This window comes from Salmo salar, chromosome ssa23 (genome assembly GCF_905237065.1).
Source record: "Salmo salar chromosome ssa23, Ssal_v3.1, whole genome shotgun sequence".
In the NCBI taxonomy this organism is placed as follows: domain Eukaryota; kingdom Metazoa; phylum Chordata; class Actinopteri; order Salmoniformes; family Salmonidae; genus Salmo; species Salmo salar.
In genome coordinates, this window is record NC_059464.1 from 18,119,304 (window position 1) to 18,132,710 (window position 13,407).

The following is a 13,407-nucleotide window of genomic DNA, read 5'->3' on the forward strand; positions in this document are numbered from 1 at the left end:
CATTTCTAAATATTCCATTACCGTACTTCGAAGCATGTCAACCGCTGTTTAAAATCAATTTTTATGCCATTTTTCTTGTAAAAAAGCGATAATATTCCGACCGGGAATCTGCGTTTAGGTAAAAAGACGAAAGAAAATAAAGCACGGGGTCGACTCGTGCACGCGCCTAAGCCCATTGTCCTCTGATCGGCCACTTGCCAAAAGCGCAATGTGTTTCAGCCTGGGGCTGCCTCGATATCATTCAGATTTTTCCCGGGCTCTGAGAGCCTATGGGAGCCGTAGGAAGTGTCACGTTACAGCAAAGATCCTCAGTCTTCAATAAACAGAGACAAGAAGAACAAGATCTTGTCAGAGAGGGCACTTCCTGTAAGGAATCTTCTCAGGTTTTTGCCTGCCATATGAGTTCTGTTATACTCACAGACACCATTCAAACAGTTTTAGAAACTTTAGGGTGTTTTCTATCCAAAGCCAATAATTATATGCATATTCTAGTTACTGGGCAGGAGTAGTAACCAGATTAAATCGGGTACGTTTTTTATCCGGCCGTGTCAATACTGCCCCCTACCCCCAACAGGTTAAGGCTAAATATTTACTGCTAACCTTCAAAGCATTACATGGATTTGCTCCTACCTATCTCTCCGATTTGGTCCTGCCGTACATACCTACACGTATGCTACGGTCACAAGACGCAGGCTTCCTTATTGTACCAAGTATTTCTAAGCAAAGAGCTGGAAGCAGGGCTCCATTTTTATGGAATGGTCTGCCTATCCATGTGAGAGATGCAGACTCGGTCTCGACCTTTAACCTTTTCACACGTACCAACATACAGGTGTGATCATACTACAGTGGTCCTTGCAGTGTAAGCTCAAACTGGTGTGATTAGAGCGCTTACTTACTCGATTGACGCAACAGTCAACATTTGAGCTAGCCACACTGTTTTTCCACAGAAACATTTGCACATACACAGTCCTTACAAAGTTATGTCCTGAATGTGACCAGTTCATTTTTGGATGTAATGTTCAGAAATTCACAGAAGTAGCGGCAGGGTCTACAGTCAATCACTGACTACAAAATAAAAACCAGCCCCGTCGCGGATCACAATGCCTTGCTCCCAGACAGACTAAACAACTTTTTGCTCGCTTTGAGGACAATACAGTGCCACTGACACAGCCCGCTACCAAAACCTGCGTGTTCTCCTTCACTGTAGCCAACGTGAATAAAACTTTTAAACGTTAAATGCGCAGACCAGCTGGCTGGTGTGTTTACAGACATATTCAATCAATCCTTATCCCAGTCTGCTATCCCCACATGCTTCAAGAGGGCCACCATTGTTCCTGTTCCCAAGAAAACTAAGGTAACTGAGCTAAATGACTACCGCCCTGTAGCACTCACTTCCGTCATCATGAAGTCCTTTGAGAGACTAGTCAAGGACCATATCACCTCCACCCTACCTGACACCCTAGACCCACTCCAATTTGCTTACCGACCCAATAGGTCCAAAGACGACGCAATCGCCATCACACTGCACATTGCCCTAACCCATCTGGACAAGAGGAATACCTATGTAAGAATGCTGTTCATCGATTACAGCTCAGCATTTAACACCATAGGGTCTCGACCCCGCCCTGTGCAACTGGGTCCTGGACTTCCTGATGGGCCGCCCCCAGGTGGTGAGGGTAAGTAACAACATCTCCACCCCGCTGATCCTGAACACTGGGTCCCCACAAGGGTGCGTTCTCAGCCCTCTCCTGTACTCCCTGTTCACCCATGACTGCGTGGCCATGCACGCCTCCAACTCAATCATCAAGTTTGCAGACAGTGGTAGGCTTGATTACCATCAACGACGAGACGGTCTACAGGGAGGAGGTGAGGGCCCTCGGAGTGTGGTGTCAGGAAAATAACCTCACACTCAATGTCAACAAAACAAAGGAGATGATCGTGGACTTCAGGAAGGAGGGAGCAGCCCCCTATCTACATTGACGGGACAGTAGTGGAGAGGGTGGAGAGTTTTAAGTTCCTCGGCGTACACATCACAGACAAACTGAAATGGTCCACCCGAGCCACTGCCTGTTCACCCCGCAATCATCCAGAAGGCGAGGTCAGTACAGGTGCAACTCCAGCCACTTTAATAATGGAAAAATTGATGTAATCAATTTATCACTAGCCACTTTATATTATATAATGTTTACTTACCCTACATTACTCATCTCATATGTATATACTGTACGACATACCATCTACTGCATCTTGCCATCTTGATGTAATGTATCACTTGCCACTTTAAACAATGCCACTTCATATAATGTTTTCATACCCTACATTTCTCATCTCATATGTATATACTGTACCCTATACCATCTACTGCATCTTGCCTATGCCGTTCGGCCGTCACTCATTTATATATTTTTATGTACATATTCGTATTCATTCCTTTACACTTGTAAGGTAGTTGTTGTGAAATTGTTAGGTTATATTACTTGTTAGATATTACTGCATGGTCGGAACTAGAAGCACAAGCATTTCGCTACACTTGCATTAACACTTGCTAACCATGTTTATGTGACAAATACATTTGATTTGATTTGATCTGGCCACTCAACCATAAAGGCTTAATTGGTGGAGTGCTGCAAAGATGGTTGTCATTTTGGAAGGTTCTCCCATCTCCAAAGAGGAACTCTGGAGCTGTCAGAGTGACCATGGAAAATGTCAAGGGGTCTGAATACTTTCGGAATCCACTGTACATACAATACCAGTCAAAAGTTTGGACACACCTAGTCATTCAAGGGTTTTTCGTTATTTTGACTATTTTCTACATTGTAGAATAGTGAAGACATCAAAACTATGAAATAACACATATGGAAGCATGTAGTTACCAAAAAACTGTTAAATAAATCAAAATATATTTTATTTTTGAGATTCTTCAAAGTAGCCACCCTTTGCCTTGATGACAGCTTTGCACACTCTTGGGATTCTCTCAACCAGCTTCACCTGGAATGCTTTTCCAACAGTCTTGAAGGAGTTCCCACATATGTTGAGCACTTGTTTGCTGCTTTTCCTTCACTCTGCGGTCCAACTCACCTCAAACCATCTGAAGGGTTCAGGTCCTCTGGGAGGGTTTTTTGTTTTGGCAAAGTGGGTGGGGTTATATCCTTCCTGGTTGGGGGTATTGTCGGACGGGGCCACAGTGTCCCCGACCCTCCATGTCTCAGCCTCCAGTATCTATGCTGCAATAGTATATGTGCTGGGGGGCTAGGGACAGTATGTTACTGTACATCTGGTGTAATTATCCTGTCTTATCTGGTGTCCTGTGTGAACTTAAATATGTTCCTTCTAATTCTCACTCTGCCCCTCCCCTCCCGGTGGACCTGAGCACTAAGACCATGCCTCAGGACTTCCTGGCCTGATGACTCCTGGCTGTCCCCATTCCACCTGGTCGTGCTGCTGCCCCAGTTTCAACTGATCTGCCTGCGGCTATGTAATGCTGACCTGTTCACCGGACGTTCGGGACCTGCTGTTTTCAACTCTCCCTCTCTCTTTCTCCCTCTCTCTCTACCGCACCTGCTGTCTCGACCTCTGAATGCTCGGCTATGAAAAGCCAACTGAAATTTACTCCTGAGGTGCTAACCTGTGATTATTATTTGACCCTGCTGGTCATCTGTCACGGTTGTCGTCTGGAATGGAGGACCAAAACGCTGCAGGAATGTGGATGCTCATCTTGATATTTATTTATAAAATAAAGTGAACACCAAAATAATAAACACGGAAAAACGCACGAACAACCAAACAGTCTTGTAAGGCTCACACACGCAAAACAAGAGACAATCGCCCACAAACACTAAACCAAACACATACCCATATATAGGACTCTCAATCAGAGGCAACGAGAAAGCACCTGCCTCCAATTGAGAGTCCAACCCCCCATTAACCTAAACATAGAAATTCAACTAACTAGACTAAACATAGAAATACATAAACAAGGAACAGTGCCCAAAAACCCCGGAATACATAAATCATATACCCTTCTACCAAAAACACCACCCCGAACCACATAAAACAAATACCCTCTGCCACGTCCTGACCAAACTACAATATCATATAACCCTTATACTGGTCAGGACGTGACATCATCTATGAATGTTTGAACATCTTGAAGAACAGTCTGGCCTTAATGGCCATATACTCTTATAATGTCCACCCGGCACAGCTAGAAGAGGACTGGCCACCCCTCAGAGCCTGGTTCCTCTCTAGGTTTCTTCCTAGGTTCCTGCCTTTAGGGAGTTTTTCCTAGAAACCGTGCTTCTACATCTGCATTGCTTGGTGTTTGGGGATTTAGGCTGGTTTTCTGTATGAGCAGTTTTTGACATCTTCCGCTGTAAAAAGTGCTTTATAAATAAATGTGATTGATTGATTTTCGCCACACACCAACAGAAGGGGTGCTATTGTGCCAGACGTATTCACAGACAAGAATGAGAAGGACGAATCTTTTACAATTTCACATGACAAGCCACCAGACATGAACAAACATAGTTGTTTCCCAATGACTAAATTAGTGTGTTTGTTTCAGCTGCGAGAAAGAGACACACACAGAGACACAAACACACACAGAGAGAGAGAGAGAGATATAATGTCCTGTAATCTGACTACGTCCTCTCCTCCTCTCCTTTCCAGCCTGCCGCCTGAAGATGCAGATCAAGTTACGGTAATTATCTTCTGATTGAGTATTCATAAATGATTAGGCCATTGTTTGCTCTTTAATGATGCAAATTACAACTAATTACATTGGCGCTAATGGAGGCCACTAGTTGTTATGAGTTGTGGAATGGTACAATTAGCCGCCAGTTTATCTAATGGAGCCACGTGTAAATATTAGTCTGTATGGTATAGTTTGTGTAGTTTCCTCACTGAAGCTTACTAGAAATAAGAAGTCGTTCTCTGTGTGATGAATGTCTTGGTGGAAGAGACAAGAGTAACTCCATTAACAATCCACGTTATCAAGAACGTGAGTAATAAGCAACGGATGGGGAAATAATGAATGTCTAATGGTCTCTTTTATCCTGAAGTAAAAGCAGCAACACAAATTCTGAAGGGCTCTCTAAACGTTTACAAAAGCACAGCAACAGTCAAAGATTTTTTGGCTTACTTAAAAGACAGTTTAGTGTTCAAATGTTCTTGCAGTAGCCACCTGCGACACATTTAATGGGTAGTTAGGCAATATTAGACAAATTTCACCGCAGGGCATAGAGTTTGTTCATTTCTTGCTGTTGTAAAACAGATTGCTTGGGTCCCGCTTTAAATTATGTTCAGCTCGTAAAGGCTTCATAAAGCCTTCATAATACCTTCATTAAGCACTACATAAATGTGTTATAAAGTATCTGTAACCCTATGTCATGAGGTTTATAAAGAGTTCATAGATGTGGCATAACTGTGTGACATAATCACCTATGTCAAATGTGCTTTATAAACGGTGACATTTTGGGTCAAAGGATTGGAATCCGGTCTAAAGTGATGTCATGTTAGTCAAATTACACCGAATCTCGTTCCCAGACACTTCCGCCCAAATGTGTGAAAGGTCTGTTGGACCAACGCATCAATCATGGCCTTCATTAGTTAGGATTAGGTATAAAATCTAATTTTAAGAAGATAACATTCTCTCAACCAGCTTCATGAAGTAGTCACCTGGAATGCATTTCAATTAAACATTCATGAAAATACAAGTGTCATACATAATTTAAACGCTTAACCTCTTGACGGTCGCCTAGGATAGGGGGCGCTACAGCGATTTTTGAAAAAGATTCGTGCCCATTTTAAACGGCCTCCTACTCAAACTCAGAAGCTAGGATATGCATATAATTAATACTTGTGGATAGAAAACACCCTAAAGTTTCTAAAACTGTTTGAATGGTGTTTGTGAGTATAACAGAACTCATATGGCAGTCAAAACCCCGAGACAGATCGTAACAGGAAGTGGAATTCTGAATCGCGGAATTGCCTATAAATCACACCGTGAGCAATGGTTCATTGAGCACTTCCTATTGCTTCCACTAGATGTCCCCAGTCTTTACAAAGTGGTTTGAGCCTTCTACTGTGAAAACTGACACAATGAGAGTCTGTGGAACGTGGTCACATGAGGAGGGCCATCACCATTATGACGCTGGCGCCCCTGGCTACCCTCCCCTTTCGAAACGTTTTGAAAGACAATGCAAACGTCCCCCTTGAATGTTATTGGAGCTCTGGTTGAAAAAGGCCCTACAGATTTATGTTATACAACGTTTGCCATGTTTGAACGAACGTAAATAAAAAAAAAAAGCATTTTGTTGAAAGAGGAGTCCCGCGGCCGACGGAACTTTTGGAGCAGCCTTCAGAACGCGCTAACAAGAACAAGCTATTGGAACATAAAGGATTAACTTTTTCGAACGAAAATACATTTGTTGTGGACCTGGGATTCCTGGAAGTGCTTTCTGATGAAGATAATCAAAGGTAAGGGATTATTGACAATAGTATACAAGAGTAGATTTGATATGCGATTGTTCGAAGATAGCGCTGACCTGTAACGGTAGCTTATTTTTCTGAGTATCGCATCCCCTTTTATCGCAAAGTGTGATTACCCAGTAAAGTTATTTTTAAATCTGGCATTACAGGTGCTTTCAAGAGATATTCATCTATAAATCTTAGAATGACAATATTACATTTTAAAAATGTTTTCGAATAGTAATTTAGTAAATTGTAGCGCTGTTTCACCGGATGCATTTGAGGGAAAATAGTTAGTCAACGTCACGCGCCGATGTAAAATGCTGTTTTTATATATAAATATGAACTTTATCGAACAAAAGAATGCATGTATTGTGTAACATGATGTCCTAGGAGTGTTTGTCAAAGGTTAGTGCTGCATTTAGCTGTTTTTTGGTTATTTGTGATGCATGTGGTTGGTCGGAAAATGGCTATGTGGCTACTTTTACGATATACTCTAACATAATGTAATGTTTTGCTTTTGCTGTAAAGCCTTTTTGAAATCGGACAACGTGGTTCAATTCAGGAGAGGTGTATCTATAAAACGATATAACATAGTCCTATATTTGAAAAAATATATATATTAAATAATGTTATGCTAATGGGGATAGGATACGGGACGGAGCCCGCCCAGAGGTTAACCTCTATGGGCTAGGCGGGACGAATTCGTCCCACCTACGTAACAGCCACTTGAAGCCTGTGGCGCGATTTTCAAAACCTTAAAAATCCTATTACTTCAATTTCTCAAACATATGACTATTTTACAGCTATTTAAAGACAAGACTCTCGTTAATCTAACCACACTGTCCGATTTCAAAAAGGCTTTACAACGAAAGAAAAACATTAGATTATGTCAGCAGAGTACCAAGCCAGAAATAATCAGACACCCATTTTTCAAGCTAGCATATAATGTCACAAAAACCCAGAAGACAGCTAAATGCAACACTAACCTTTGATGATCTTCATCAGATGACAACCCTAGGACATTATGTTATACAATACATGCATGTTTTGTTCAATCAAGTTCATATTTATATCAAAACCCAGCTTTTTACATTAGCATGTGACGTTCAGAACTAGCATACCCCCCGCAAACTTCCGGGCAATTCGCTAACATTTTACTAAATTACTCACGATAAACGTTCACAAAAAGCATAACAATTATTTTAAGAATTATAGATACAGACCTCCTCTATGCACTCGATATGTCCGATTTTAAAATAGCTTTTTGGTGAAAGCACATTTTGCAATATTCTAAGTACATAGCCCAGGCATCACGGGCTAGCTATTTAGACACCCGGCAAGTTTAGCACTCACCATAATCATATTTACTATTATAAAAGTTTGATTACCTTTTGTTGTCTTCGTCAGAATGCACTCCCAGGACGTCTACTTCAATAACAAATGTTGGTTTGGTCCAAAATAATCCATCGTTATATCCGAATAGCGCCGTTTTGTTCGTGCGTTCCAGACACTATCCGAAATGGTAAAGAAGGGTCGTGCGCATGGCGCAATTCGTGACAAAAAAAATCTAAATATTCCATTACCGTACTTCGAAGCATGTCAACCGCTGTTTAAAATCATTTTTTATGCCATTTTTCTCGTAGAAAAGCGATAATATTCCGACCGGGAATCTCCTTTTCGGCAAACAGAGGAAAAAAATCACAAAGACGGGGGCGGTCAGGTCACGCGCCTAAGCCCAGAGTCCCTTGATCGGCCACTTGAGAAAGGCGAGAATGTGTTTCAGCCTGGGGCTGGGATGACGACATTCAGGTTTTTCCAGGGCTCTGAGCGCCTATGGACGACGTAGGAAGTGTCACGTTAGAGCAGAGATCCTTAGTAAAAGATAGAGATGGCAAAGAAGTTCCAGAAATGGTCAGACAGGCCACTTCCTGTAAAGGAATCTCTCAGGTTTTGACCTGCCATTTGAGTTCTGTTATACTCACAGACACCATTCAAACAGTTTTAGAAACTTTAGGGTGTTTTCTATCCATATGTAATAAGTATATGCATATTCTAGTTACTGGGTAGGAGTGGTAACCAGATTAAATCGGGTAAGTTTTTTATCCAGCCGTGTCAATACTGCCCCCTAGCCCTAACAGTTTAACTTCTTGTTAGTCCAACCGCGTTGTCCGATTTCAAAAAGGCTTTACGGCAAAAGTATACCCTGCGATTATCTGAGGACAGCGTCCCACATACAAAAGCATTACAAACATTTTCCAACCAAGCAGAGGCGTCACGAAAGTCAGAAATAGCGATAAAATAAATCACTTACCTGTCACAGTATCCACAGAAAATGGTGCCCCTCCTCGGCCGGGCGGCGCTCGGCGGTCGTTGTTGCCGGTCTACTAGCTGCCACCGATCTATGTTTCTGTGTTCGTTGTGTTTTGTCTGTCTTGGTCCGCACCTGTTTTCGTTTCTGTCATTAGTGGGGGGGGGGATTTAGTTTGTTCCTGTGGGGTTGTGTGTTGTGCGGGATTATTTTGATTGTCAGCGGGCAGTGTGGTTGTACATTGTAGTTTTGCTCCAGCATTTTATTATTTGGAGTATTGATTCTAGCCGGGCTGCGCCCCATGCGTATTTTCGCCTCTTCATTTGGATTACCTGTTTCCCTTTTGGGGTTTTCTGCGATCCCTGTGTTTTTGATACACCTAGCGTGTTGGGTATCATTAAACTTCGGCCTACCGAACTATCATATCCTGCATTTGACTCTGCTCCTTCCTCCTGCCCTACATATCCGTGACATTACCTTTGAAGATCTTCCTTTGTTTGTAATTCCAAGGGTCCCAGCTACACAATGAATGTTTGTTTTGTTCGATGAAGTCCTTCTTTATATCCAGAAAAGTCTGTTTAGTTGGCACCAATGATCTCAGTAATCCACTCTTTCAACATGCATACAAACGAATCCAAAACGTTACCAGTAAAGTTCGTCCAAACAAGTGAAACAATGTTTCTAATTAATCCTCACATACTCTAATATCTAAATAAACGATAATATTTAAGACGGAGAATAGTATGTTCAATAGGGAAGATAAATAACGAAGAGAGCGCACCTCATTCACGCGCGAACAAGACCAACAAGACACCTTGTAATTCTTCCAACTACTTGTTCATTTTTCAAAAAACAAGCCTGAAACCCTTTCTAAAGAATGTTGACATCTCGTGGAAGCTATAGGAACAGCAATCTGGGTCCTATCTATTTGTATTTCCCATAGGCAAGCACTGAAATTGCCTCATTCACGTGCCAACAAGACCACTTTTCTAATTAGAGACACCTTGTAGTTCTTCCAACTACTTGTTAATTTTAAAAAAAACAAGCCTGAAACCCTTTCTAAAGAATGTTGACATCTAGTGGAAGCTATAGGAACTGCAATCTGGGTCCTATCTATTTGTATTTCCCATAGGCAAGCACTGAAATGGCCTGTGACCTCAAAAACAAAATTTCCAGATGGATTTTCCTCGGGTTTTCGCCTGCCATAACAGTTCTAGTATACTCACAGACATTATTTTAACAGTTTTAGAAACTTCAGAGGGTTTCCTATCCAATGCTACATAGTATATGCATATCCTAGCTTTTGGGCCTGAGTAACAGGCAGTTTACTTTGGGCATGTCAGTCATCCGAAATTCCGGACAAAAACCGGTATGCTAATGAAGTTAACAGGTGTGCCTTGTTAAAAGTTAATTTGTGGAATTTTTCTCCTTTTTTAATGCGTTTGAGCCAATTAGTTGTGTTGTGACAAGGTAGGGGTGGTATACATAAGATATTTGGTAGAAGACCAAGTCCATATTAAGGCAGGGAACAGTTCAAATAAGCAAAGAGAAACGACACTTACTTTAAGACATGAAGGTCAGTCAATCAGGAACATTTCAAGAACTTTCTTCAAGTGCAGTCGCAAAAGCCATTAACCTCTTACATCTAGACGTTCCGCTAGCGGAACACCTGCTCCAATATCCAATGATAGGCGTGGCGCGAATTACAAATTCCTCAAAAAAAAAAAAACTTCAATTTTTCAAACATATGACTATTTTACAGCATTTTAAAGACAAGACTCTCCTTTATCTAACCACACTGTCCAATTTCAAAAAGGCTTTACAGCGAAAGCAAAACATTAGATTATGTCAGCAGAGTACCCAGCCAGAAATAATCAGACACCCATTTTTCAAGCTAGCATATAATGTCACAAAAAACAAAACCACAGCTAAATGCAGCACTAACCTTTGATGATCTTCATCAGATGACACACCTAGGACATTATGTTATACAATACATGCATGTTTTGTTCAATCAAGTTCATATTTATATCAAAAACCAGCTTTTTACATTAGCATGTGACGTTCAGAACTAGCATACCCCCCGCAAACCTCCGGTGAATTTACTAAATTACTCACGATAAACGTTCACAAAAAATATAACAATTATTTTAAGAATTATAGATACAGAACTCCTTTGTGCAATCGAGGTGTCCGATTTTAAAATATTGCAATATTCTGAGTAGATAGCCCAGCCATCACGGCTAGCTATTTAGACACCCACCAAGTTTAGCCCTGACCAAACTCCGATTTACTATTAGAAAAGTTTGATTACATTTGGTGTTCTTCGTCAGAATGCACTCCCAGGACTGCTACTTCAATAACAAATTTTGGTTTGGTTCAAAATAATCCATAGTTATATCCAAATAGTGGCGTTTTGTTCGTGCGTTCAAGACACTATCCGAAGTGTAAATAAGGGTCATGCGCACGACGCATTTCGTGACAAAAAAAATCTAAATATTCCATTACCGTACTTCGAAGCATGTCAACCGCTGTTTAAAATCAATTTTTATGCCATTTTTCTCGTAAAAAAGCGATAATATTCCGACCGAGAAAGCGTGTTTACGTACAAAAGAGAGAGAAAATAAAAGCATTGGATCCCCTCGTGCACGAGCCTGAGTCTCGTAGTACTGTGACTGGCCACTCTCCAAACGCGCTAATGTTTTTCAACCAGGGGCTGCCTCGATATCATTCAGCTTTTTGCCGCCTTCTGAGAGCCCATGGGAGCCGTAGGAAGTGTCACGTAACAGCAGAGATCCCCTGTATTGGATAGAGATAATCAAGGCCAAGAAATGGTCAGACAGGGTACTTCCTGTACAGAATCTTCTCAGGTTTTGGCCTGCCAAATGAGTTCTGTTATACTCACAGACACCATTCAAACAGTTTTAGAAACGTTGGAGTGTTTTCTATCCAAAGCTAATAATTATATGCATATTCTAGTTTCTGGGCAGGAGTAATAGTCAGATTAAATTTGGTACGTTTTTTATCCGGCCGTGAAAATACTGCCCCCTAGCCATAACAGGTTAAGCGCTATGATGAAACTGGCTCTCATGAGGACCGCCACAGGAAAGTAAGACCCAGAGTTACCTCTGCTGCAGAGGATAAGTTCATTAGAGTTAACTGCACCTCACATTACAGCCCAAATAAATGCTTCACAGAGTTCAAGTAACAGATACATCATCAACTGTTCAGAGGCGACTGCATGAATCCGGCCTTTATGGTCGAATTGCTGCAAAGAAACCACTACTAAAGGACACCAAGAAGAAGAAGAGACTTGCTTGGGCCAAGAAACACAAACAATGGACAAAAGACCGGTGGAAATCTGTCCTTTGGTCTGATGAGTCAAAATTTGAGATTTCTGTTGAACGGATGATCTCCGCATGTATGGTTCCCACTGGAAGCATGGAGGAGGAGGTGTGATGGTGTGGGGGTGTTTTGCTGGTGACACTGTCAGTGATTTATTTAGAATTCAAGGCACACTTAACCAGCATGGCTACCACAACATTCTCTAATGATACGCCATCCCATCTGGTTTGCACTTAGTGGGACTATAATTTGTTTTTCAACAGGGGAAAGACCCAAAACACACCTACAGGCTGTGTAAGGGCTACTTAACCAAGAAGAGTGATGGAGTGCTGCATCAGATGACCTGGCCTCCACAATCACCCGACCTCAACCTAATTGGGATGGTTTGGGATGAGTTGGTCCACAGTGATGGAAAAGCAGCCAACAACTGCTCAGCATATGTGGGAACTCCTTCAAGACTTTGGAAAAGCATTCCAGGTAAGCTGGATGAGAGAATGCCAATAGGGTGCAAAGCTGGCATCAAGGCAAAGGATGGCTACTTTGAAGTATCTAAAATATAACATTTATTTTGATTTGTTTAACACTTTTTTTGGTTACTACATGATTCCATATGTGTTATTTCACAGTTTATTCTACAATGTATAAAATAGTAAAAATAAAGTAAAACCCTTGAATTAGTAGGTGTGTCCAAACTTTTGACTGGTACTCTATATACTGTAGCTTAAGTACACTTAAGAGAGTGTGGAGGGGGCTAATGGTAGACTTCACATTACAAAATCTTTGTGGTCCCTTCCCTTTTGACAAGTACAAGGACTGTACTAGGGTTTAAATGGGCAATTCAGCAGACAGATGGATGAGAAGTGAAAAGATAGAACATGTGGGCAATAATACATTAAATTCTCTTTCATTCAGACCCTCACAGCAGGGTGTTCTGTGGTCTAACAACACAGACAAATGTGACTGACCACCTTGATTCGGTGTTATTTGGCAAAATAGATAAAAGCAGAGATACAGAGATACAAAACGGTATATCAAACACTGCATTTGAGGAACAATGGGAAAGTAATTTTGCTTTGAAAATTGATAAACGTTTAACCAAAGTTCCTTTGTATGTTTTGGTACCTACTGGAGAGCTCTCCTTTGTCTATACCCATTCAGCATTGTTCACAACCTCTTAAGCCATCCCCACCCATCTCTTTAAGGATTCACATGTGAGGTCATATGCTAAACAGTGAGTAGTATATTAAAGATTAAGATTAAAAGTGGTAAAAGTAGTAGCCTAC